The sequence below is a fragment of the Lissotriton vulgaris genome, chromosome 7 (genome assembly GCF_964263255.1).
Source record: "Lissotriton vulgaris chromosome 7, aLisVul1.2, whole genome shotgun sequence".
Taxonomy (NCBI): domain Eukaryota; kingdom Metazoa; phylum Chordata; class Amphibia; order Caudata; family Salamandridae; genus Lissotriton; species Lissotriton vulgaris.
In genome coordinates, this window is record NC_141695.1 from 1,021,104,498 (window position 1) to 1,021,131,728 (window position 27,231).

The 27,231-nt window shown below is 47.3% G+C and overlaps 1 protein-coding gene across 2 annotated transcripts in view; it reads left to right on the top strand.

Moving 5' to 3' along the window:
* ETF1 (eukaryotic translation termination factor 1) overlaps nt 1-27,231 on the top strand; it is a 193,322-nt gene that overhangs the window by 104,994 nt on the left and 61,097 nt on the right. The gene's annotated exons all lie outside the window — the stretch shown is intronic.

Here is a 27,231-nt window from a genome sequence, read left to right on the forward strand (position 1 = left end):
TAACTTTTATAGCGCATGGCTACCCGGAGGCATCCCAGTTCTTGCAGCTACAACAGGAAAGGTCAGAAGTGGAGTTAGTTTGTAGGGAAGAGCCAAGTTTTTATTTTCTTACGGAAAGATAGATGATTGGGCTCCTGTCGAAGAGGGGGGGGGGGGGGGGCAAGAGAGTTCCACAACCTTGAGGTGTTATAAGAGCAGATTCGACCACCCGTGCGAGCCTTAATAATTCTGCTGACTCGTGCCAGGTTCTGGTCGTTAGAACGAAGGTTTCTGGAGGCTTTGTGTTTTGATCAAATTGGCCAGAATGGGGGGGGCCTGTGCCCTGAAGATTTTTATGGGCAATACAGAGGGCTTTGAAGTGTACCCGTTCTTTTATAGGTAACCAGTGGAGTGATCTCAGCGCTGGCTTGGCTGAGGAGCGGTGGTTAGTGCTCGTCAGCAATCTAGCGGCAGAGTTCTGCACCACCTGTAGTTTCTGGATTAGAGACCGGGGCTCCCAGGTAGAGCGCGTTACCGCAATCCTGCCTCGACAAGATCATGGCATGGACCAAGATTTTTTTGGCTCTATCAGGAAGTTGAGGGAGGATTTTATGTATGGATTTAAGCAAGCCAAAGCAGGTGGCTGCGGTTTTTCTGGCTTGTACTTTAAATGTAAGATCGTCATCAAGCCAGAAGCCAAGGCTCTTGATCACGTTTTTTGGGGTCGGTCTAGCACCCATAAAGGGGGGCCATAGCGTGGGGGAATTGAATGATGCCTTCCTGTCCAGTAACATCAGTTCAGTTTTTTGATTATTAAGTTTTAGCTGGGACAAGCCCATCTACTTTGATACCTCTTTGAGACAGTTACTCAGACTCGGGTGGGACAAATCAGCCTGATTAAGAGAGACCACGAGCTGAGTATCATCAGCGTAGCTGATCAGTTCGATTCCATAAAGGGCCACTATCCTAGCCAGGGGGGACATGTACACATTAAAAAGTGTGGGGCTAAGGGAGGAGCCCTGTGGGACCCCACACTGCAGGGGAAGTGGCGAAGAGTGGCAGTCTCCTTCAAATACTTTGAAATACCTATCGCAGAGAGAGGATTTGAGCCAGGAAAGAGCCTTTCCCGAGACTCCGATTTCGTTTAGGCGGGCTAGAAGGATACGGTGGCTTACCGTATCAAAAGCGGCGCTAAGGTCTAGGAGGATGATGGCCACATTGCCACCTGTGTCCAGGATCCTCCTAGACTCTTCCACCACCTTGAGGAGTGCCGTCTCAGTCCCTTGACCCGGGCGGAAGCCTGTTTGAGAAGGATGGAGTAAATTGGAAGCTTCCAGGAATGAAGACAATTGCTGGTTTATACATTTTTCTGCCAGTTTACTAATGCCCGGGAGAAGGGAGATGGGACGGTAGTTGGATAGGTCTCTGGGGTCAAGGTTTTTTTTTTTTTTTAGCAACGGTTTGACCATGGCCATTTTCCAGTCCAAAGGGACTGTGCCTGTTTCGATCGAGTTGTTGATCAGGTTGATAACTGGAGACTCCATGATAGGCATGACTAGCTTCAGGGTGTTAATAGGGACAGGGTCAAGGGGGACCCACTTTTAATTGAGTTAAGGAGGGGGATAGCAGATCCTTGGTGAGCGGAACGAAAGAAGAAAGTTCGGGGGGGGGGGGGGGACCTAGAGAAGGGGGTTTAGGTGGCGGGGGAGAATCGGGGGTGGTGACGGGTGGGAGGGCCAGAAGAATGTTTTGAATTTTAGTGTGGAAGAAGAGTGCCAGTTCTTCACAGCGAGGCCCAGAGAAAGGACAATAGTGCAGAAAAACAGAGCACTTCATTGTTTCCTTTGCCAGTAGTTTTTTGGGACGACCAGTTACCAAAAATAGCATTGCACAGTGGATTGCACAAACAATACAGCTCTACAGCTCTGCCACAAACAAGCAGGACAACTGTTACAAGGAGCAGCTCCTGCTCAGTCAACAATGATGAAATGAGCAACAATTGCGTTTCTAGCTAACACACCAATTCAAGACATTTGCCAAGCAGCAACGTGGTCTTGAGTGCACACGTGATCCAAGCACTACTACGTAGATATCCAAATGAACAAGGAAGAGCAAGTGGGACAGAAGGTCTTGCAACACATGTTCAGTAACCAGAGCTCATCTTACACCCAGCTACCACAATAAGGACAAACCGCTATTAAGTCTATGCACAGCATAGTGAATCCAGAAAGATTCACGCTGCAAAACATACTTTACATGTCGGTGTAGTTTTGCAGCAGCAGATTTTCTGGATTCACTAGCGAACCCACCCTCCTCCGCCAGAAAGATGAGATGAGGAAAGGGATTAAAACTGGAGAAAGATTTTATAGGATAAAGGGTAGAGGAAAAGTAACACAAGACCAAAAAAAAAAAATCCAAAGATGGCGAGCAAAGGTGGGAGCTTCTGGAGGAAGCGCGTGGACGTCACGAAGGACACCAAATGGTGGGAGGTTGATGCCCACCTGGGCCACGAAAAAAAGATTCCAATTCCGGACCCAGCCACTAGATGGCAGAATAATGCACAGCATAGGGAATCCAGAAAGTCTTCAAGCTGCAAAACTACACCGAAAGGTAAACTATACGTTTTGCAGCGTGAATCTTTACTGGATGCACTATGCTCGGCATTATTCCTCCATCTAGTGGTTGGGTCGGGAATTGTAGTATGTCTTTTTTTTTTTTTTTTTTTTCTTTTCATTGGCCTGGTGGTGGCCTGATGTTGGCGTCGACATAACACCATTTGGAGATCCTCTGTGACGTTGACGTACTTCCTCCGGAAGCTCCCACCTTTAGTCAGCATCTTCATATTCTTTTGTTTTTTTCTGCAGTTTGGTCCGGATCGAGACGGAAGGACCTCCAGAACTTTGGAGAGAAGATTCCACGAAAATCATCCAGAACAGGAAAACTTATCGACACACCGTCCATTGCAGCGCCCAGGGGCTCCCTGGGTGCTGCAATGGACAAGACACCATTCAAGTTCTGTGACCATTGCCACCACAAGGACGCACAGAAGGACCAGCACTCGATCTGTAACATTTGCCTGCCACTCTACCACCACTCCGAAGATGGCAACGCATGCTAGGCGTTTACCCTGAAGACCTTGAGGGTGCGGGAAAGGCAGCGAAGAGCGAATTACAACATGCAGGGTCAAGGACCACCACCATCGCTTCGAGACCTGGGCCTCTCCAACGCGGAAGAGGACAACTTCGCTGAAGGTCCAGAGGGAGAGGACACGCAAGTCTAAGTAGTCCATGCCGAAAAAAGAACTCCGAAGGAGGTAAGGGAGTCAGCGACCCCAAAACAGTCGACCGAGCCGCGAAAGAGAAGTCCTTAAAAACAGCCACAGTGTGGAAACATTCGGCGACAGCGAGCTCGTCCACGAACAAACAGTCCGTCTGTCCCTTTGACAAGGACTTCTAGACAGCTAAAACCCTTGATAAGACGTTGATGAAGAGCAATCACGAGAGACTCCTCGGCGTCTAAGAAAGAGGGTGAAGCAAGCTTCGACGTCCATGTCGGCAAGTGCCAAGAGAAAGACTGAAAATCTCGACGCCGAAGCACAAGTGTCGGAGCTTCGGAAGAAAGAGGCTTTAAGCCGAAATGGCAAGTATCTTGCAGCGCAAGAGATTTTGAGGAGACAACGAGGCAATTCAAGATTCTCTCGAAAGCCTCCACACTACCCGAAAGAGACCTCGAGGAACTGCAGGTTCCTACAACCCCAGAGCCGGCTGACGAAGAGGAGGAAGAAGAATACTATTTTGAAGCCGAGGGAGAAGAAGAGGACCAAAGCTATCACGGTTTGGCAACCTCAGGGACACGAGGCATGCAGTGGCAAGATCTCGACGCAGACTCACCAGAAGAAGGGTTAGATGGATACCCTTCGAGGCACTCCTGGCAACCCCCCCCCCCCCCCCCCCCCCCCCCCCCCCCCCCCCCACCCCTGTGTGCAATACCAACAGGGGAGACAATCCTTTTGAGGGTGCACTCAAGGAAGATGCCAACAGCAAAGAGGGGAACAGCAACCCACCTCCAAGTGACTGCACTACAAGCTTGGTGCACACTCTAAAAAGATCTCAGAGGGCGCAACAACAAATAGACATACAAAAACATCGGGTCCCAAACAACCAGGAATATCCAACATGCAACACCAGTGTGAGGCAGAATAGGAAACTTCTTCCAGGAGTGGAGCAAGATTACATCCAACAAATGGATATTAAACGTAATACAATACGGATACTGCATGGAACTCCCATAACAACCCGCCATGCAGTAAACCGAAGAACGGTCATTTGCTCAAAGAAGCACAAGAACTTCTACACGAAAGGGCCCTAGAGAAAATGCCTTACAAGGAAAGGAACAAAGGGGTCTATTCAAAGTACGTCCTCATACAGATAATCAACAAAACGCACTACCAATTCACAGTGCTAGCGTTCAAACTCAAGTCTGCACCAAGAGTGTTCACAAAATGCCTCTCAGCAGTAGCAACTCACCTAAGAGGGCAGGGAATCAACGTTTATCCATACCTAGACGACTGTTTAGTAAGAGCAAGCACCTACAGCCTTTGCAAACAGCACATACAAAGGGTCATAGAGACTTTGTTCCTGCCCGTTTTCTCAATGCATTGGGAAAAGTCATCAATAACACCAGAACAGGTAAAGATATTTTATGGAGCAGAAATCGACCCAACATTAGGGAAGGTGTTCCTGAGCACAAAGAGGACATTAGCAATACTGAGGGAGACACATCTATACTGCAAGGGGCAAGCTCTGACAGTGAGGACAGTGGGGAAACTGATGGGGATTATGGCTTCATGCATTCATCTAGTCCCAAATATTTACTGCACATGAGACCATTCCAGGAATGGATTCAACTACAATGGTCACAGGCAACAGGGAGTTGAGTTTGGAGGATCTACTGGTTGTCACACAAATAATTCTTCAGGAGATGACCTGGTGGAACAGGAAGAACATAACACAGGGGAGACCTTTCACACACCCAACTCCTACAGCGACTATTACAGCAGATGCTTCCCAACTGGGGTGGGGAGTGCAAATAAAAAACTTCAAGGTGAGGGGTTTATGGACACATCAGGATGCAATAAAGCATATCAACTTCCTGGAGTTAAGAACCGTGTTCCTAGCCTAAAAAGCCTTTCAGAAGGAGCCTTACGGAAAGAGGGTGTTGATTCAAATAGAGAATACAACCACAATGTTTAACATCAGCAAACAAGGAGTAACACAATCATCACTGTCCACCCTAGCCCAGGAGATATGGAGATGGGCTTTCTCAAGGAACATAAACTTACTCAAAATTAATCTTCCAGGGAAGGACAATCTAGATACCCCGATTCCTCTGCTACACAGGGTACTCAACAAGTGCAGGATCAGCTGCATGACACTGATCCTCATAGCACCACAGTGGGCTAGGCAAACCTGGTTCTCACAGACAATGGAAATGTCACAAGGCACAAGTTCCTCAACAGGAAGGACCTCCTAACTCTACAAAATGAAAAGGTGCTACACCCATAACCAGAGAGCCAAAGCCTGGCAGCGTGGCTCCTGAGGACCTAGAATGTTCTCACCTCAGACTACCAGAGAGCACAATTGCAGTACTCTGAGGCAAGAAGACCTACAGCAAGAAAGTGTTACACAGCAAAATGGAATTGTTTCTCACTTTTATGCCGTAAGGAAAACTTTCAAGAAAGATCAAAACTGAATCAACTGTACTAAAATATTTAACATATTTTCTACAGGAGAAACTAAGACATCTATAAGGGTACACTTGGCAGCAAATGTAGCTTACACAAGGGGAGAAACCGGGAAGAGTTTCTTCACATCACAAGTGGTCAAGAGATTCCTGGATTGAGCAAAGAGGATAGCGCCTCCAAAGAGGGTGCCACAGCTCATATTGAACCTCAACATTGTATTCTTGTAAATGATGAAGGCGCTATTCGAGCCAATCCACAAAGCAACTTTACATATGCTCACGTTGAAGACAGCGTTTTTAGTGGCAATAACATCACTACGTAGAGTACGTGAATTGGAGGCTCTAGCACTACTGGAGCCCAACTTCCAAATACATACTGACAGAATAGCAGAATAGTCATGAGAACGATCCACATTTTATGAGAGAGGCGACATCTAAGTTCCACATTAACCAAACAATACAAATACTACGTTTTTTTCAAAACCCAAAAACACAAGCAGAAAGAGCATTGCACACCCTGGACGCGCCAGAAGGGCAGTCATGTACGACATTGAGAGAACAAAGGAATGCAGGAAAACAAAGCAGTTCTACTGGATGGGGCAGCTCTTCTAAAAGAAAACTTCCTTACATTTGGAAGCATATTTAGCTTTCCGGACACAAGACTAATTGGTCTACCTCTCCAGGAGCAGTACTTCTAGGACCCCTTCCGGGTTGGAATTATCACCGGAATTAAGAGACTACTTGAAACTGACCTCGGCCCTGAAGAAGTCTCTGAGAGAAGTGTTGGCTAAGAAGGCCTAAAGATCTTGAATTAAAGAAATCTAAAAATATGAAAACAAGCATCATTGTGATATTTAACTGCTTGATATTATCTTCTGCTGTGCTGGGCCATAATAGAAATGGGTGTGGTCATGACGATCTCAGCTTGTCATGAGCACAGGAGCACTGTGCCTCGTGACGAGCTGAGTTCGTCATGAGCACAGAAGGGGTTAATGTAACTTTATGTATTTACTTTTGAACGTGTGAAGAGGATTTGTATACTTCTAGCGGTACCATCTAGCAAGCTTATTTTACCTTTCAGTGAAGCTTTGTTAGACCCAGTCATGGCCGCCTTTAAAAAAAATCTCATTTTCACTATGTTGGGCAGCAGGCTAGTGGCAAGACTATACCGCCCAACCCAGGGTAATTCATCATTTCTTTCTATACACCCATTGCCAGAGTCTTGTGATTGAAATCTCCTGTTCCTGGGGACAGTCAGCTGGCACCTTCCTGCTTTGTCCCTGCGGATAGAAAATCCAAACACTTGGAGGCCTAGGGAAAAAGGATCTCTGGGGGTACTGTAGCCTTGCAGTCCCTCAATGCCACATGCCTTTTGGCACGCTACAGCCTTGCATTGTGGGACATGGTTCATATGGTGATACACACACCTTGAAGAGTATGCAGGCACATGTTCAGAAGTTGGTTCAACATGAACAAAATAAGTCACTCCATTAAGTCTGGACTGACCACTCCCAACTTTATGGCATAAGACTGCTCGCTAGGCTGCAAATGTCTTGCTTTTCAACTGATCCAGGTCGACTTGATTGACCTGCCATTCGACGGAGTACACCTATTAAGGGAAAAAGCAGATGCAGCTTTAGGAAGGTTCAAGGTGAACAAAGCCACAGCCTTTCCTTGATAATGCAACTACCTCTACCTAAAAACCTACTGCCAGTTTTGGTGGTGGGATTGTTTCTCAAGGGAATTCCAATAGTGTCAGCCCTTCAAGTCCCAAGCCCAGCAAACGCAACCTGCTGAGCAGGCAATACAGGGACAGAGGCAAGGGCAGCTTGTCCCTCCAGCCAGCTGCCATCTCCTCTTTCTCCCCTCCTCCACCAGGAAATCGGGACTGGTTGACTTCAGGAAACCCATGCCACGCGGCGCCTGTGAGATCGTGGGGCTGTCATTCTTTCCACCGGCCTGAAAAGCCAATATTTCGAAGCAATGGCTTTTCCAAATCATAGAGAAGTTGCATCCTTCCCTTCTTTCAGGCTCCACCTCACATTTCTCCCCCATCTTCGTTCCATCCCATTATAAACCCCATCCCCTCCAAACCTACCTCCTTTTGATCCTGCAGCAAGAGATTGCACCCCCCTGTGAAAATTGGCTGTGGAATTAGTGCTCGAGCAGGAATGCTACTTAGTTATTTCCTTCTTCCCAAGAAGGACGGTAGTCTCGGTCTGATAAGTTACCATAGGTACTTGCATGTATTCCTTTGAAAGGAGAAGTTCCAGACGTTGACCCTACCTCTAGGGATAATGCCTTTGGAAATTCGGGACTGGATGGTGCCACTTGATATGCAGGATGCTCATTTCCACATTCTGGTCCTGCGGTCTCATCTGAACTACTTTGTTTTTAGTGGTGGTTCTATATAGTACCAATTTGAAATACTCCCATTTGGCTTAACTTCAACATCTCAAGTCTGTACCAAGGTGATGGCAATGGGTGTGGTGCATCTCGGAAGGTCTGGCATTCCAATTTTCCAGTACCTGTTCGGCTGGCTGATAAAAGCCAGTTTGCCAATGGTGGTGGTGGTGTAGTATTCTGCAGTTGAGTCTTGTTACTAAAATAACTTAAACTTTTGTGGAAAGTCCAGCACTACACATGGCCAACCATTGTTACAGCAAAACCTTCCAATACAAAATAATGGAGGTAGAGACTCGACCTAAAACTTCATGCAAAATAATATAGTAATGTTTTAAGTCCCTACCGGTATTTTCTTTGGGTGTTGCTGTACCAGTGGCTGACCATATGTATTGCTGGAGTTAATACAAAAGAGCAGTTTGTGGATACCAAAATGCAGTAAATTACTTAAGTGTAAACTAACCTTTAGGAATCCGGCTGTTGGAGTTCACATTCCTAACATTTTTGTAGCTCTTCTGGATCTTCGAGACAACTAAACCTAATTTCCACACATGAGCAACATAGTTTTAGCCCTTACCTTACCTGTTGAACTTGTGGCCACTTTTGTCTCCAACTGAACTATTGTCTATCTGCCACTGCTACCATTTGGTCTTTCTTCACCAGAAAAGCGACATCTACCAGTAGGTTCCGAAATACAAGCCTTTTCATCTTTTTGTAACCTACTGGTAAATGTCCACTGCGTCTTTTTCTATCTGTTCAAACAGATTCTCCACTTAGAATTAGACTGTGACTCCTAGTGGGCAGTAGTGGTCTATCATTTGGCCACCTTACACAGTAGTTACGTTTTAAGGATCCCAGAGGGTAAAAATCAGATTTCGGTGGTAGAGTTTTGGAATGGCCATTTTTGAGACTATTGGATTAACAATTTTTAAAGGTAGTGTAACTGTAGAACTTCCTTGGGTACAACATCACAGTAAAGTCTGCTTATCTATAGCACCTGGAGCAGACCGGAGTGCTTCCTAATTTGACATAGAAAGTAAAGGATCCCACTTTAGCCTAGCACTGTCCACTTTAGTACATGGGAAGTATGATCGCATGTGGGGCTGATTCTTTGACCTAGGAGTCCTTGGACACTTCTGGTTTCCATTTTTTAGGTCTCGCCTCTGCAGCACGCATGCGCTGCAGAGATAAGAGACAGTTAGCCATCGGTAGAGCTTTCCACTCAAAAACGTGCACGCTTTGCATTGCTTCCAATGGCAACACGTGCACGTCTGGCTATTCACTCGCAGGTGCGAGCAGCTGGCGCCAAATGTTATCAATTATCCGAGCGCCAGCCCCTCGCTCCCACGAGGGAATCGCACCGGCCCCCTCCTCTCTCCCCTCCCCCCTCCTCCCTCCTCTGTCCCCTCCCCCCTCCTCTGTCCCCTCCCCCTCCTCTCTCCCCTCTCCCCTCCCCCTGCTGCTCCTGCAGATGTCACACTGCTTCCCTCACGGTCGCAGAGACTTCTTTTTACCTGTCGTAATGTATTATTGTATTTTTTAGGTCTGTCATCAGACGACGTACCTCGGGAGGGAGCATAGATACATTTACCCAACAAAGACGCAATCCTTTGTGTGCAGGAGAGCTCTAGGGTATTGCATATAGCTTAAGGCTGTCGGGTGGAGAGGAGCAATCCCTTTCGAACGCAGCTGCGAAGTTGCTGATCATGTTCACATTAGTGCTAGCAGCAGGCAATTGCAGAAGTAATACGGATACACCAAAGGAGTCGGAGTGCTTTACAATAGCACTGTAACATACAAGCATTTGCAGTGCAATAGGTCTTTCATTACTGAAAGTTTGAGCTATTGGCATTTCATTATTATTTGCAAAGCCAACCGCCAAAGCTTTCAGTAATTAAAGACCTATTGCACTGCAAATGCCTGTTTTAACAAATTGTACAAATGCACTCCCCCTTCAATGCACAACAAGTGTACAGTATCGTCATTTCACTGTATGATATGCACGGAAGGTTTCACAGTAGCGTGCCATTATTTCCTCTCAGAAGGGTGTTGTAGAGAGACATATATGGAAGCTAGCCAAGTGGTCGGTGCTTCTGAAGAGCCAGAGATATGTACACGACATGCCACCGGCTTTAGACCCCCGGTTACCGCCCATCATTCATATCGTCAAGGGATTACTCGAAGGTCAGTCCCACATATAATCACAAACTGGTGAAGTCAAGACCAAGGAAGGAGAGAGAGAGAGAGAGATGCATTTTCATATCTGATCCTGACACCAACCTTTGAGACTATTAAATACTCAGAGCACCGGATGTGACGGGCACGCACTAGTGATATGTTTAACGTTCTCTGGTCTGACATCATGGAAGATTCTAGAAGAGATGGGAGAGCATCATCGTGAACGCATGAGGTGTCCAGAAGGAAGGCTGACTGAACGGACCACTAGTTGCTGACAAATCTGGTATCTTGGATGTCAAGAGTTTGAACCCCACCAAGGCAAATAGAGCCGCCCGTTCTTCAGAAATGTGTAAATTAAAAACCATGAATTGGTAAACAGTAGCATATTTTATTTAAATGGCAGCAATGTGACAGTTTGAGCTATAAAAAAGAAAGTTTTATAAACATCTGCCTGTGAAGTCTAGAAGAATCCATTGAGGAGCCCACGGGAGCACATGTCTCCACTTTGTGCTCAGAGCACATGCATATCTCTTCTGTGGATCCCGGGACGTCACAGCAGCTAGCTGGTTACAGGTCCACTGCCAGCCTTTTCCTAGTCACTCCAAACGTGGCTCTCAGTTAAGGTTATTTATCATCTGTAGACATTGCAACCTCAGAGCAGCTTAGGGTTTAGAAGAGGCTTGAAGGCAAATTTCCTATTCTAACACGGTACTAGAATATTTAGAGAAAGTGCATTTATTTAAAAAATAATCCAGGGGGATGATTAACCAGTCAAATTCCAGTCCATGAATATTTTGAAAAAGAAAATTCCCCAAGTGTTTAAAAAAAAAGGGGGTTGAATTGTCTGAAGGTGCCACTTGAGGCAAAAAACTAGGAACTTCTCTGTGGAAGTAGGACTCCATTGAGCCAACACATGATCAAATTGTTATCTTGAGAAAATTACTTCACCTCCATGTGTCTCGGTTCCCTTATATTTCAGAAATTTGAAACACAGATGCAAAAACAAAGCCCTTTTGTTAGTCACCTATAACAAATTTGGGAATTTGCGTCAAAGTATTTTCCTGCCTGTAACAGAAGGTATCTGACCTATGGAAACTTTCACACCACAAACATCGCACCATCTCATCAAACACACATACGTCCAGCCCAGCAAGAAGATGCCATATAGCCACATTACCATGTTGAATACCATTTGTACCAGCTCGGAAGGTCACCCTTCTAATAGAGGCTGAAGCTGCAGTAAAAACCTGCAGATGCACCGCTGAGACAACACATCAACATCATACACCAACAGTTCATTGGCAGATACTTGCAACCTGTGTTTTTTTAGTAAAAAGAAACGAGCATTGGCATAGCCAATAGGTCTTGCTTTTGCGAGAGTTTATGCTATTGTAAATGACAATGCCTTTTTTTTTTTTTAAACTCCTCAATAAAAGGCACTGTAATCTACAACTCCAATAGCTCAAACTCTAGTAAATGCAAGACCTATTGCATTGCAAATGCTTGTAATCTGAATGTTATGTAGTATTTACTTGTTATTAAAGTAACATTTCCTTTCTAAAAGTATTGACTTCATTTAAGTTATTAGCGTTTATTTATTGTTTACACTGCATTCTGAATTGAACCCTTTAACCCCTTTGCTGCGGCGCCAATTCTGCCGCAGTGCTGGGGAGGGGGGGGCGGCTGAGCGGGGCTCGCATGCTCGTGACGGAGCCGCTCCGTCACGAGCCCCGGTTGCGCTGTGCTCATGACGGAGCGGTTCCGTCATGGCCCCGCCCGCTCAATAGAACGTGCCGCGCAGGCGCAAAATCAGCGCCGCTCAGACGCGGCGCCAGGGCCATGACGGAACCGCTCCGTCATGAGCACAGCGCAACCGCGGCTCATGACGGAGCGGCTCAGTCATGAGCATGCAACGGGTTAATGTACTGTAGTGCACCTTGACTGCTTGATCTTGATACTTTGAGAGTCGGGGGGGTAAAAGCGAGTACTCTGGCATTTGAAAAGTATGAACTATCTAGCCACTTTGCATTAGCATTGTGCCCCTGTGCGTATCGGCAAAAAACTACATTACCCACTTAAGATGCTGGTTGGTAACAACTGACTGTCCTATTATCACTGAAAATGCCTCTCAGGAAAGAGTGGCATTGTGACTTTGTCTCAGTAGAACTTTTCCCATTGGCTAGAGGGAGTCGACTTAAAATGAGAATAACAGTAATACCACCCCCTACTTGAATTGACTGTCTGCTCATTTGTGTAAGAAACTGGCTCTATATATACTGCAGCGAAGTGAGGTACGGTGTGCATAGAGTCCAAGGGTCTCCTGAGGATTGGCAGAGGTTAAAGTTTGATAGAACCTTGCTCTATAAAGTGATAGCTTGGTCGAGCAGTAAGGCGGTATCAGAGGACCGTGTAAGCATTTGATGTACACACTCAGTCAGCAAAATAATTCATACACAAGAACTGAACTCGAAGCCAATTCTTTTTGAATAAAAAATACTGTTTTATTTCTAGAACCGAGCAATCCTGGCACAGGTAAGCATAAAAATACTTTGCAGTAGTAAATTACTTGTATGAACAGAGTTATAAATTTCAGTATAACCTATAATGGTTTGGGTTGCAGTTTAAGGAAGCAGTTTGTGACACTTAGCAGGTATAGTACATTCGAATGAATGGGCTTTTTAAGTAAAATGAAGTTAATTACTTTTCAGATTACTTTAGCTAACACAGGACTGAATCCTAGATTCAGCCCTGGGACATTTCCTGAAAACAGGTGAGTAAAAGCGTTTTAGTTAGAAGTACGATTTTTAAAGAATAGTATTGAATTTCAAAAGTTGACTTTTTCACATGGAATTACCAATGTCATCCTATGCGAGGAAATTCACTTAGCAGGTACATTATGTTAACAAAACATTTTAGGTATCACGCCTAGCGCGAAACCCTGCGCAGCAGTGTTCACGCAGCGAGAGTCCTTTTGACAGGGTTTTCAAAATGGACCTGGAAATTCCAAACGCTTGTGCGTGTTAATTTCCTCGGGTCCATTTTGATTGAGCTTTGCGTGTGTGTTTTGTAACGGAGCACGCATTCAGCCATATGCGGTCGCGTAGCTCCGCCTATGACCTATTGGTGTCTGTTACCCACACCAAAGCCCTTATGTTTTCAATTATCGTGCCCAGACACGTGTGCGATGATTGAAAACCTATATGCTTCGCAGTGCCGCGCGCACCACTCGCGGGCTTTTTTTTTTTTTACAATAGCGATCGCTTTCAGTGCTGCTTGTTTGCCCTGTCATGTCCAATCTTCTTATGTCTTTTTAATCGTGGCGGATCAATGCTGTGTTATTGTACACTTACCGGCATTGTCTCGTGCCTCCGCCGGGCCTGATCCATGCCACATCAGTCCTCACTGGCCCACTGCGACAGGACCACCCCTACTGGCTGCTTCTGCTGTCGAGTGCTGGGGGCCCAGACCAACATTTATGCCTCCGCGAACGAAGCGTATCAAGGATGCCAGCCTTTTTTCTCTGTTATACATCCACACTCTGCCCACCCGCATGACCTCCACCAGCAGTGCACCCAGTGCAGTCCTGATCCAGTGCTCCTCTATGGGTGCACACCTGGAACTTGGTCTCCCCGACTATGCTTGGCCTCGCCAGCATACGCATCGCTGCGTCCTCCGTAGTCTCGTACCCCAGTGTCCTTATGGGGTTGGCAGTTTACATGTCGTGCACTATCAGGGATGTATCTGGGGTCTGCCTGGCAAGACTGCTCCTTCCTCACCTGCGGAGGCCGCAGGCACTCTGTGAATGGCCACGGTCCTTCTCCACTTCTTTGGAGAAGGTTTGCGGATGGTACCACTTATTTTGCAGCCTATGTCCAGGGAGGGGTCGTCGGAGGCTGTGGGGAGTGTGCAGTAGAGGCTCAGATGGATGTCCGGGGCTGTCGACGGAAGAAGGTATAGCGGGTGTGCAAGAGATGCACAGACTATATTCTGCGAAGTTGCATTCCATAGGTGCTGAAACGGTGCAGGGACTGGAATACACAGGAAGGGACCTCTCCGCCCCACAGACAGGCACTGGTCCAAGCTACGTCAAATAAATTAATCCGTATCATAATCAGAAGTGAAAGGCACTTGGAAAGGATATTAAAATCCACCAGGAAAGTGACAGCTGCCCTTTGTTCGAGTTCAGTTCAAGTGTATTGGTATAGTTTTATACAAAACTATAACAAATGTGTGTAAAATAAAGTTCGAGGCATGTGGGCTGCTGAATTCATATCTGTGCATAGATCGCCGCCTAGTGTTGGGTCCGGATGATCGCACATTGTTGTCCTGGAAGAGTCTTCGAAGTATCACGAGATAGGTGGCTCCTCCCCTGGACTACAGTGCGCATGGGCATCGACTCCATCCTCAGATTGTTTTTTTCCGCCATTGGGTTCGGATGTATATTGGTTCACTCTAGTCGGAATCGATATAAACTTTCTTAAGGCCAAAAGGCCATTCGTTTTTTCGTCGGTATAGTCTTGCGTTCGGTGCCTAGTTTTTCCAGCTGCAGCCGGATTCCAGAGAACCGCGTGCTTTCGACGCGGAAGGCCCAGTCGACACAACAGACCTTATCGACTGCTCATCATGGAACGGAGCCCGTTCAAGAGATGTCCTGTGTGCACCTCCAAGTATCCCCACATCGACGTCCACCCGGTGTCCAACAAGTGTCTGTCGCCAGATCATGATGAAGCCAGTTGCATGGCTTGTTCCCGTTTTCGATCCTAGAAGACACTTAAGCATAGACGTGCTGTGCGCCAGGAGGCTCAGCAGACTGCACCGGCGCCTGTGGACATCTTTGATGCCGGGGATGATGAGGGAGCTGACCGGGAAGTTGGTGAAAACCTGTCGAATCCCGTGTCTGTGGTAGACTATGACTAGGACGTGGACGCTGAAATGTTCGAAGCCGAAGAAGTCGTCGACTAGGTAGGAGACGACGATGGGGCCTTTGGGGCCATGAAGGATAGCTCGAGCGAAGAGCTAACTCAAACTGACATTGGGGCCGAATCGCTTCAAAAGGCTCCGGTCGAGGGATCGCCACTAGGCCTTACCCAAGATCTTACAGTTGGTTCTACGGCCCCGCCTTCGGGCTCGACTATGGACATTACTATTGAGCCGCACCCTCCAAAATCGAAACCGAAAGTAAAACCAACTGTCTCGACGCAAGCGAAAGCACTGGTGCCCCCCCTCGCAGAAGGGTGTTGTCGATCCGAAGACACAGGTCAAGGGCGTCGAGACTAAGTCTGCCACGCCGAAGACAAAGGTCAAGGTGGTCGAACTGAGTAAATCGGCGCCGAAGGTGGTCGACACAAACAAGGGACTCGGTGATCAGAAGGTTCTCAAGACTCCACGTCAACATGACCTGGCCAAGAGCGGCACAACCCAGGAGGCCACGTCTAGTGGTGCCTCGAAGAATCCTGTCGACTCGGCGCGGCCGTCCGCCGCTTTCTCCAAGCAGGTGGCGGACTCCCTAAAGCGCATCAAGGAGAAGGGCTCGACTGTCGGCCCGAAAGATCCTCCACCTTCGAAGCCGGTCGAGAAACCTCAAAAAGCGTTGACGCCCATTCACTACACGCTGCCGCCGAAAGTGGCGCCGAAGGCTTTCACTCCTAGGATGAGCGCCGGCGTGCCAGAGAAGGTGCCCTCTGTGCCTAAGTCGACGACAGTGGTCCCAACCTCAAAGCATCGGCAATCTTCGTTGGAAGAACAACAAGAACACTTTATCGATGCCGAAACAGGCAGACTTTCCCTCCACAAACGGAAAATTGCCCCTGAACAGCCGATGGAGTCCTATAAAATTCCTTTAAAGAAAAAGGATTCCACTTCAACTCCTGTTCTTGTGGAACCACTTTCTCCACATGACCATGATATCTCACCCACTTACTCTGACGTGGACGCTGGGGATGGTGATGATGAGTACAGCTATCCTCACTACACCGACCCTGATGATACCAATGAACCCTGGGCAGCTGGTGCTGACCCAGGTGATCCTCACTCTACCCCAGACACTCAACTTTATGCCATAAAAACGTCGCCTACAGAGGATTCAGCGGCGTTTAATGCCCTCATTGAAAGGGCGACTAAGAATCATGCCGTCCAGCTCCATGCTGAGCCCATTGAAGTGGACTTTCTTTTTGACACCTTTTCAGCCTCAGAGAGAACTGTCAAGACTTTGCCTATGTTGAAGGGTCTTAAAACATGCTGGGGAGATCTTTAAAGAGCCTACCAGAGCCAGGGTGATAAACCCTAAGATTGAGAAAGTATAAACCAGCGCCTACTGACCCTACGTACATCAAGGGACAGTTGCCTTTGGACTCTCTTGTTGTTTCAAATGCCCTGAAGAGGGCTAATTCTCAAACAACGGGTGAAGCTCCTCCCCCAGATAAAGAATCTAGGGTGTTTGAGGCATCAGGGAAAAGGCTGGCGGCTCAAGCGGCCAATATATGGCGCATTTCAAATACACAAGCACTTTTCGCGAGGTAGGACAGGGCACAATATGACACACTGGAGACCCTGTTACAGCACCTGCCAGACTAATACAAAGAGGCAGCTAAGATGCTCATCCAAGAGGGGAAGTTAATATCCAATGCTTCCATTAAATGTGCGCTGGACGCGGCTGATACCGCGGCCAGAGCTGTCAACACTAGCGTCATGCTGAGACGCCATGCCTGGCTCAGAATCTCGGGATTTAAGCCAGATATACAGACCACCATTCTTAATCAGACAGTAAACCCTGATCATCTGTTTGGCCCAGAGGTGGACACCACCTTAGAAAAGATAAAAAAGGACACTGAAACTGCTAAGTCCACGGGGGCCTTGCAGTCCCAGCAATTCAGGGGTGGTTCTTTTCGTCGCTCAAGCGCTGGAGGTGTTTCCAGAGGCCAGCTCTCACAAACCACGCAGTACTATAAAGGCAACATGCAGTCCACATACACCAAACAAACTCGTGGTGGTTATCGTGGAAACAGCGCCAAAGGCAGGGGTCGTGGCAACAACAACTCCAGATCCTCTGCCACTAACAAACAGCAGGCGTCTGAAGGCTTGAGGCAGGTCAGGGTTCGCCAGATCTCGGGTCAGGATTGCCGGGGAGACCTTCTCGTGGTATTCTTCCACTCTAACTCGGGCCGGGTTCGACGGATGCAGAGTGTGCTGGATCCGCGGTTCCTGGCTGGCACCAGAAGTTGCAGTTGAAACCCATCTGGTGTTCACGGGAGAAACAGTTTGGAAAGTGAAGGCAGGCAGGTCCTCTGGGGTTTTTAAGGTTGCTGGCTGCTGGACACGCCAGGGTTTTGCAGGAGCCGGTTCGAGGGGAGACAGGCCTGTAGGGCTGGGGCCAAGTCAGTGGGCGTCATCCTCTTGTTAGCTCTGCACAGCTTCTTGTCCTTCTCTTTTTTGCTGGATTTGAGGAAGGAAGGCTCAGGTTGTCCCTAATTACTAAATTTAGGAGCTCTACAGGTAGGTAAAGAGCAGGGACCAATGGGTCCCTTCCCTGGGGTGGGTACACCCCATATTCTGCCAGGAAGATGTCACTGGTTGGCTGGATCCCCCATCCTCAAGATGGCGGGAACTCAAGGTTGTGCTTCACCTCACCTCCTCCACCTTAGGGGTGGAATTGGCAGAGGTGACCACACCTCTCTAACTCGTTTTTCCCTCTGGTTCTCCCGCCCATAGTGGGGGGTAGAACCAGTGGGGACCAGTTGCTGAAAGCAGCAAATGGTCTGGAGAGGTTCACAAAGGCGGCATGCATTTGAAGCCTCTCCTTCGTGAACCCTGCCCATCCTGGGGGCTTGGCACCTTGTCCCAGGATGTGGATTGTTTCAGGCCCCCAAGAGCATCAAGCTCTCGACCCAGCGGTCCAGAAACATGTCTGGTGGTGGCAGCCTAGGCAGCTACTCAGTCAGGTCACTAGGGGTTGGTCGAGATTCAGGGGGCATCTCTAAGATGCCCTCTGTCTTGCATTTTATATTAAATCCCACACTGGCATCAGACTTACCAGTCTTCCGTGTAGCCATAATGGTGCTGTGAAATTCGTAATGACAAACTCTCAGCATCACATACTCTTAATGGCAGTACTGCACTTACAACAGGGCTCATGCACGTGTATCCTCGCTGCTGGCATAGGGCACCCAGCTAGAGGGGTGACGTATGCCAGGGCAGTGGTTTGTGGGCATGGCACACAGTGCCATGTCGACTCTTCACTTTGTTCTGCACCAAGACACGCAGCCTTCAAAGGCAGTGTGCGAGTGTCCGGATACAGGGCCTCTAAGAGTGGCACAATAAGTGCTGCAGCCCTTGGAGTCCTTCTCTGGTCACAGTGCCCTGGGTACCTATGGTACAATTTATCATGGGCTGCCATGTGGCCAGAGATGCCGGTTGGGGTTAGGCTTCAATGCAGTTTTAGGGACAGAACATAGGGCACACTCAGTCAAAGAACATCAGCAGTTCAGCAAAAAGTGGGGGTATACCATCCTAGAAAGATCACTTTCTCACAATATGGCTGAGTGTTTGTGCTTAATATATAGTGCATAGAAACTGTGCTCTGAACGGTGCTCCTTTTGAGGACGCCTTGCTTGTTGATCAAGATCATTTCTTGAAAATTGGTTTTACCATTCTCTTGACTATTCTTGTGGTATCTCGGATGTCCTACTTGCAGCCTCCCTAGAGATTTCATTATTGGTATCGTTTTTTAGCTGCAATCCTTGTTCAGCCTAAAGGTGTACCGGGCAACAGCACTTGCATGAAAGGGATTTGGCTGCCTTCACAAATCAGACACATATTCTGGGCCGAAATTGCTCAACATCAGATGGAAAACCCAGCCTGTGATTTCCCAATAAATGCATTTAATTAATCCATTGATATCTCCACAAACTCCCCCGCGGGCAGAAACATTGTGAAATTGCCAGCAAATATGCCTTTTATTGTGTAGCTTGAGACATTAATTCTTAATTGTAGCTTAATTTCCGAATGGGTCCTGGCTTTCTGCCAATGACCTTCATTTTGGGTTAGTAATTGGAGTGGTAGAGCTAGTACCATCCATCCATTAATCTTTACTTCATTGTGCAGCTATGCAGCACCAGCTCTAAGAAAGGTGGTCATTCTGCACTCCCAGTCCCTCCAATGCCCCCACACCTAATTGCTTGCTCTCCAAATATCTCTGTGACTGGGGAAAAACATAGGACTAATAGAGCAGTTCTGGCTATTATCTCCATGGACAGTGAGTAACCTTATTGACCGTATAGGTGAGTAGCTGCACAATCTTGAATACAAATACGGGCTGCATCGCTGGGTCGTGTATGAGGGATTTGCCAAGGATAAACCTGGCGATAAGTTGCAAGAATCTGAGGCCCATGGAATACAGAATCTTCTGGGCAGTAGCAACAACTATGTTGGCAAAATGTTTAGAACATGCCAGAGATGCAAATTAACTGTCTGGTACGCCTACTCGGCCTGCTGTGTCTGTCCCAATACATGTCCCCTCCCTAACACTATTTTACAAGTACCTGGGCATTTCTGCTCTTGGTGGACAGGGAGTGCTGCGCTCGTAGGTTCACACATGTTTTGTTTTTTCTAGAGTCTGTAGCTCCCATGTCTAAAGGCAGAGAGAAACTATTGGGTTTCTTTGCATTGAGGATGAAACCCCATGGTACGTTCCTAGGCTAAGGCCGCTCATGCTCTACCTTGAACTATTACATGACTACTTGCTGTTCACAGTATCTGGATTGGAAATCTAGATGCGAGTCCACACTGAAACCCTGCTGCCCTAGGACTATTTTTGGAATCACTTGGTTGAAATTATTTGTATCTGGAACCCGAAGACAAGGTCCTGCAGTGATCTTATGTCTGGTGTAGTTGCCTCCTTGGCAGCAATAAGTTGTTGACTTGCTTCTTGTGTCCCTGATCATCTCACATTAATCTTAATATTTCAGAATAATTTCCCAATGAAGAAGTCTTTAAACCTACCCAGCATAGACTCATAGCCATTAATTTGATTATGGAAAAACATGGTTTACTTGTACAAAGAGCAGTCATTTTTACAATCCACCTTGTAATTTTTAAATGAGAAATGTGAGGTCGTGAGAGCAAGCAAAGATTAGTTTTTCAGCGTGAATCTCTGGATTCACTATGCTGTGCATTATCGCGCCATCTAGTGGTTGGGTTCGATTCGTAGTATTTTTTAGGTCTCGGACTAGCGTACACTGCGCAGCCGAGATTTAATGTTTAGAGTATGGGGGCTTGAACCCGCCCCTCTTCTCTATTGGCTGGCTTCCTAAACGGAGGCTAGCCATTGGAGGAGAGGGGCGTCACTCCGTTCAAGACCAAATTCGGCGGGGTGTTTTTGACGTTCTTTCTCTTTCCTTTCCTCTTCCCATTGGTTGGAATTTTACATTCCAGCCAATGGGAAGAGGAGAGAAAGCAAAACACGCCCCCCGAATGCGAAAATGGCGGCGCTTTCCTGAAGCCATTTCTGCCCGACCGCCGCAGGAATAAGTTGAGAAGCTGCCGAGTCCTCCGGTGAGGGCTCGCTTTTCTTGCCTCTTCCTTGATTGTGCCAGTGTTCTTGCCCCTCGTTGTACATCTGCCCCCTCGCTGTGCTTGCTCCCCTGCCCCCTCGTTCGTTGTGCTTGGTCTCCTGCTCCCCCCCCCCCCTCGTTCGTTGTGCTTGCTCTCCTAAACATAAACCTACTACGAATCCAATTGTAGAATGTAGTTGTCTAATTGCTGTAGTAGCGCAAACAGAATTTAGATTCTATAGTAAAACCCAGCAGGAACGCGATAGTACTCTGCAACGTCACTTGACGAACCCGGATGTGAGTCTATGGCATCATGTTGCAATGGTGAGTGCGGAAAACGACCCTCACCATATTTGATGGGGAAGACGGGCGTCTCCACCATGTTGGTGAGGGCGGAAGCGTTTCTTGTCGCCCTTTCCTGCTCTCTAATTGCAGCATGGCAGCTTTGAGCTTTATTACCAACGGGACGCTGGAGGGTGGCAACGGGGGCAACTGGGTGACAGTAGTGCTGGGCGCACAATGGGACGACGAGGGCAAAGGGAAGGTAGTCCACCTGCTTGCCATGGACTCGGACCTGGTGTGCAGGTGTCCGGTAAGAGCCCGCTTAAAGGAGACTGAAAGCACCGCCCATCACAGAGGTGGGAGTTTATTGATTGAGGGGTAGACGTGAAGGTTAGTCAATTTGAAGGAAAGTCCACTTTATTGAAATGTACATTTTAATAGGAGACTGCAGTGAAAGGATTGCCATTTTCAGGTCGGCAGTGATCTTTTGCCATATTAGCTTATAATACACATCTCACACGGCGAATACGCTATGATCTACCCATAATGCATTGTCAAAATTTCGCAACTCTGATTAAATGCTGCATCCTTCTTGGACGATGTGTCAACATTGCCCACTAGGGAATTTCAGTGAAAAATATTTCTTCAGACTGCACCTATTACATCAGGTGTACTTGTAAGACCAGGCTTGCTCTCCTGTCCCCCCTCGTTGTTTGTGCTTGCTCTCCTGCCCCCCCCTCGTTGCTTGTACTTTCTCTCCTGCCACCTCCTGTTTGCTGTCCTGCCCCCTCGTTGCTTGTGCTTGCTGTCCTGCCATCTCGTTCGTTGTGCTTGCTCTCCTGCCCTGCTATTGGCATTGTAAATGACAATGCCATTTATTTGTTTTAAAAACAAAAACGTAAATAAAAATGTCATGAGCAATGCCAATAGCTCTAACTTTAAAAAAGCCGAGACCATTGCATTGTAAATGCTTGTTTCTTTTTTTTTTTTCTTTTTTTGTGGCCAGGTGGCAGTCTACATCCCACCATTTGTGTCCTTCGTGACGTTGATGTGCTTCTGGCGGAAGCTCCCACCTTTGGTCAGCATCTCCACATTCTTTTTTCCTCCGTTGGGTCTAGATTGTCGCGGAAGAGTTCGAGAAACTTTTGAAGAAGGAATCCACCAAAATCTGTAAAAAAAAACAGCAAAAAATGGAGAATTCAGCACCGACTGCAGGCCGGACAACTGGAAAGACTAAGAGAGGAAAAAACAAAGAACTTCACTGTCCAACGGAGAATGCGCACACAGGGGGCTCCCTGAGCGCAGACATGGACAAAACTCCATTCAAATTCTGCAACAATTGCCACCACAAGTAAGCGCAGAAGGACTATCACCCAGTTTGCAACCTCTGCCTACCGCTCGACCATCGAAGATAAGACTGCAACGCCTGCTCAGCGTTCAAACCGAAGACCATCAGAGTTCGGGAGAGGCAGCGAAGGGCGAACTACAATATGCAGGGGCAAGGACCACCCACATCACTACGAGATTCGGGCCACTCCAGTGGGGAAGAGGACAACATCACAGAGGGACCAGAAGACTGCACAGTCGTCGAGACCGATAAGTCGGCGAAGGAGGTAAGTCGTTGACCCAAAGACCCCCAACCGACGCTCGAAAGAGTGATGCAAAGTCCTCGAAAGGGGTGCTGCCGCCGAAACTCGCCGCCTGCAACTGCTCCCAAGGACAAACAGCCCAGCGGATCCTTCGAAAAGGACTACCAGCCGGCAAAATCTCTGGAGAAACCTAGGTCGTCTAAGCACAATCTGGAACAGGACTGCTCGACGCCGATGGAAAAGAGTTAAAGGCGACTTCGAGGCAGACGACCGCGGAGCGCTCTACGCCGAACAGGCGGCCGAGATGGAGAAAAAGAGCAGGCTCGATGCTGAAATGGCAGACATCCTCCAGCGAAAGAAGGATTTCTACGACCAGATGAGCCAGTACACCATCCCTTCGAGGCCCGCAGCCAAAGCAGAACTCGAAGAGGTGCTCGAGGACCCATATCCGCCAAACGCTGGAACCTGCCGAAGAACCGGAGGAAGAGAGCCTAGATTACTTCTACGATACAAAAGGGGATGATGGACGGAGCGTTTGAGCAAATCAAGCACTCACCCCCAGTCAACTGATCTGGGTTTAATCCATCACCATTCTTTAGCTCAATCACCACCCCAGTTCAGACATGGCCATATGCAAATCAGTCTGACCCTGTGCCTCATGGGAACAGTCCAGCCCGAACTGGACGCAGCGGAGTCATCCAGTAGGCAGATGATGATCGGGGTTACGGAGAGAAGGCATGCCTGGCTGAGGATCTCAGGGTTCAAGCCAGAAGTCCAAAATAACATCCTGAACACACCCTTCAACGGATAACTGTTCGGCACTCCGGTTGATGAAAAACGTACGTAGCTAAAAAAGGACAAATAAACAGTAAGGTCCATGGGAGTGCTGCGGTTCAGGGGGATGAGAAGGGGCACCCTCTCAAGGAGACCAGCAGACAGAGGAAACAGCCAGCTGGGAACATCACATCAAGCCTTCCAACAGGCTTACCAACGAGGCAACCATACACAGCAACTGGGACAGCAACAGCAAAACTGGCAGTACCAGACACGGGGCCAATCCTTTCGAGGGCGCTCAAACTGACTAGGTCAGACAATTAGGGGAGGGCAGCAACCCACCTCAAAGTAACTCTGCTGTAAGAAGGACGCACACCCACACTACACCTCGAGTGGGACGACAATTCAAGGGAAAAGACAATCTATTAGTACCACAAGACAAACTGTTCCACGAGCACAGAACACCTGTAGGAGGCAGAATCAGACACTTCTTCACGGCTACTGCATAGAACTAGAAAAGCCACCTCCAAACATGAAGCTAAAGTACAAGATACACACTGCAGCAGAACTATCACTCTTGCTGCCAGATGCACAGGAGCGCCTAAAGGAGGCGGCAATAAAGACTGTTCGGTACAACGAAAGAAACAAGAGGTCTACTCCAAGTACTTCCTCGTACCAAAAGTAGACGAAACGTTAAGACCTATCCTGGACTTACAGTTCTTAGACAAATTTGTAGAGACTCAGAGGTTCAAGATGACATCTCTGCAAGTAATACCCCAGATACAAGAAGGGGATTACATGGCAACTAATAGAAATAAAGGACGCTTACTTTAACATCCCCATGAACAAAAGACACACACACTTACTAAGATTTGTGATCAAGGAACACACTACCAGTTCAGTCCTAGCATTTGGCCTAAAGTTCGCATCAAGGGTGTTCACAAAATGCATAGCTACGGTAGCAGCACACCTATGGAGGCAAGGGATACACGTATACCCATACCTCGATGACTGGCTGGTAAAGGCAAACTCATACACCCAATCAAACAACACGGCAGGTTACTCAAACGCTAATGCAACTAAGGCTCTCAGTACATTAAGAAAATCCTCGACAGAACCAGAACAGATGAAGATGTTCCTAGGGGCAGAAACAACACCTTACAGGGAAAGGTGTTCCCCAGCACGAGGAGAACACCGGCACTACTGAAGGAGACACTTCGCTACCAAAGGGGCAAGTTCTGACAGTGAGGACGGTGAGCAAGCTCATGGGAATGATGGCGTCATGCATACACCTAGTTCCAAATATTTGACTCCACATGAGACCATTCCAAGAATGGCTCCAACAGCAATGGTCACAGGCAACAGGGAGTTGGGAAGATCTAGTGGTTGTCGCACACGCAGTGCAGCAGGAAATAACGTGGTGGAACGAAAGAAACCATAGCACAGGGAAAGCCATTCACACCACTGATTCCCAACGGTGACCTCCCACCTGGGGTGGGGAGCGCACATGAACCAACTGAAAGTGAGGGGATTATGGACACAAAGATGCGGTGAAACACATCCACTACCTAGAGCTGAAGACAGTGTTCCTAACCTTAAAGGCATTTCAGAAGGAGTTGTACGGGAACAGGGTGTTGATCCAAACAGAACACCACAACCATGTTCTACATAAACAAGCAAGGGGGTACACACTCAATAGCGCTATCAAATCTAGCAAAGGAGATATGGACATGGCCCATTCCACTGAGAATAGACCTACTAGCAATACACCTACCAGGGAAGGACTATGTGGAAGCAGACTGACTCGACAGACGTCCGCATCCCACGAACGGGAGATCTACCAGCAGGAAGTAGAGAACATATTCCAAAGGTGGGGAACACCCCAAACAGACCTATTTGCAACAGACCAGAATGCAAAATGCCAACAACTCTCAGCCAGACAACCAGACCACCGGTCTCAAGGGAATGCACTATGGATAAGTTGGTCAGACATTTGCATACGCTTTTCCCCCCGATACCACTGATACACAGGGTACTCAACAAATGCAGGATCAGCAACATGACGCTAATTCTGATAGCACCTCAGTGGGCCAGACAGTACTGGTTCTCACAGATAGTAGAGATGGCACACAGGTTCCCAAAAAGAGACCTGTTAACAATTCAGAATGGAAAAGTACTGCACCTCGAGCCAGAGAGCCTCATCCTAGCAGCATAGCTGCTGAAGACCTAGAATTTGCTCACCTCAAATTACCAGCAAGTACCATGGCAGTGCTCAGGGAGGCAAGAAGACCTTCCACAAGAAAGTGCTACGTAGCAAAGTGGAAAAGGTTCACCCAATGGTGAATCAAGGAGAAACTACAGCAGAAGATCACAAGGGAATCCACAGTACTAAAATACTTCACGTACCTGCTACAAAGCAAACTAAGCTACACATCCCTAAGTGTGCACATAGCGGCAATAGTGGCTTACATGAGGGGAGAAACTGGGAAGAGTGTCTTCACCTCTCGTTGTGAAGAGATTTCTGGAAGGAGCTAAAAGAATCTCAACCCCAAAAAGGATGCCCGCACCAACATGGAACCCCAACGTGGTGCTACTTCAATTGATGAAGGCGCCCTTCAAACCTATTCACAAGGAAACACTGCACATGCTCACACTTACGGCAGCCTTCTTAATGGCTATCACGTCGCTACGAAGAGTATGTTAATTGCAAGCGCTAACACTCCAAGAGCCGTACCTACAAATACACAGCGACCGGATTGTAATGAGAACGGACCCACACTTTATGCCAAAGGTGGTGTCTCGATTCCACATTAACCAAACAATCCAGATACCTAGTTTTTTCAAGACATTTGACAAGCTGCAACATGGTCTTATGTGCACACATTCACTAAGCACTACTGTGTGGATATTCAAATGAATAAGGAAGCGCAAGTGGGACAGAAGGTCTTACAACACATTTTCAGTAACCAGTGCTCATCTTCCACCCAACCACCACAATAAGAACAAACCGTTACTAAGTCTTTGCACAGCATAGTGAATCCAGAATGATTCACGCTGCAAAAGGTATAGTTTCTTACCTGTCTGTGTAGTTTTGCAGCTTGAAGACTTTCTGGATTCACTAGCCACCCCACCCTTCTCAGCTAGAAAGATGAGACAGGAAGAAAGGAGTATTAAATTGCTATCATAACTAAATGGATCAACAAAGGAAGATAACACAAGACAAGAAAAAAAAAAGAATCCGAAGATGGTGACCAAAGGTGAGAGCTTCCGCCGGAAGCGCGTTGACGTCACGAAGGACACCAAATGGTGCGATGTCAACGCCCACCTGGGCAACAAAAAAGAAAAAGAGAAAAAATACTATGATTCCTGACCCAACCACTAGATGGCGGGATAATGCACAGCATAGTGAATCCAGAAAGTCTTCAAGCAGGTAAACTATACGTTACAAAAGCAACTCCAGTCTGTCATAAACATTAGTGCAGCAATGACAGTACTCTTAAACCACACCAAATCATGCAACCCAAAATTTCTTTAACCAATCCACAATCCACTGTTGTAGATGTCTTTTGAGAATATAGTTCTATATACATTTTGAAATATGTAAAGTCATAGCATTGTAAACCATATTTTTCTATTTATTTGCTATTGTATTCTAACTTTTTATATCTACTGACTTTTTGTGTTTTATTCAATAAAATGTTATTTCCAGCTGAATGTTTAATTCCTTTAACACAAAA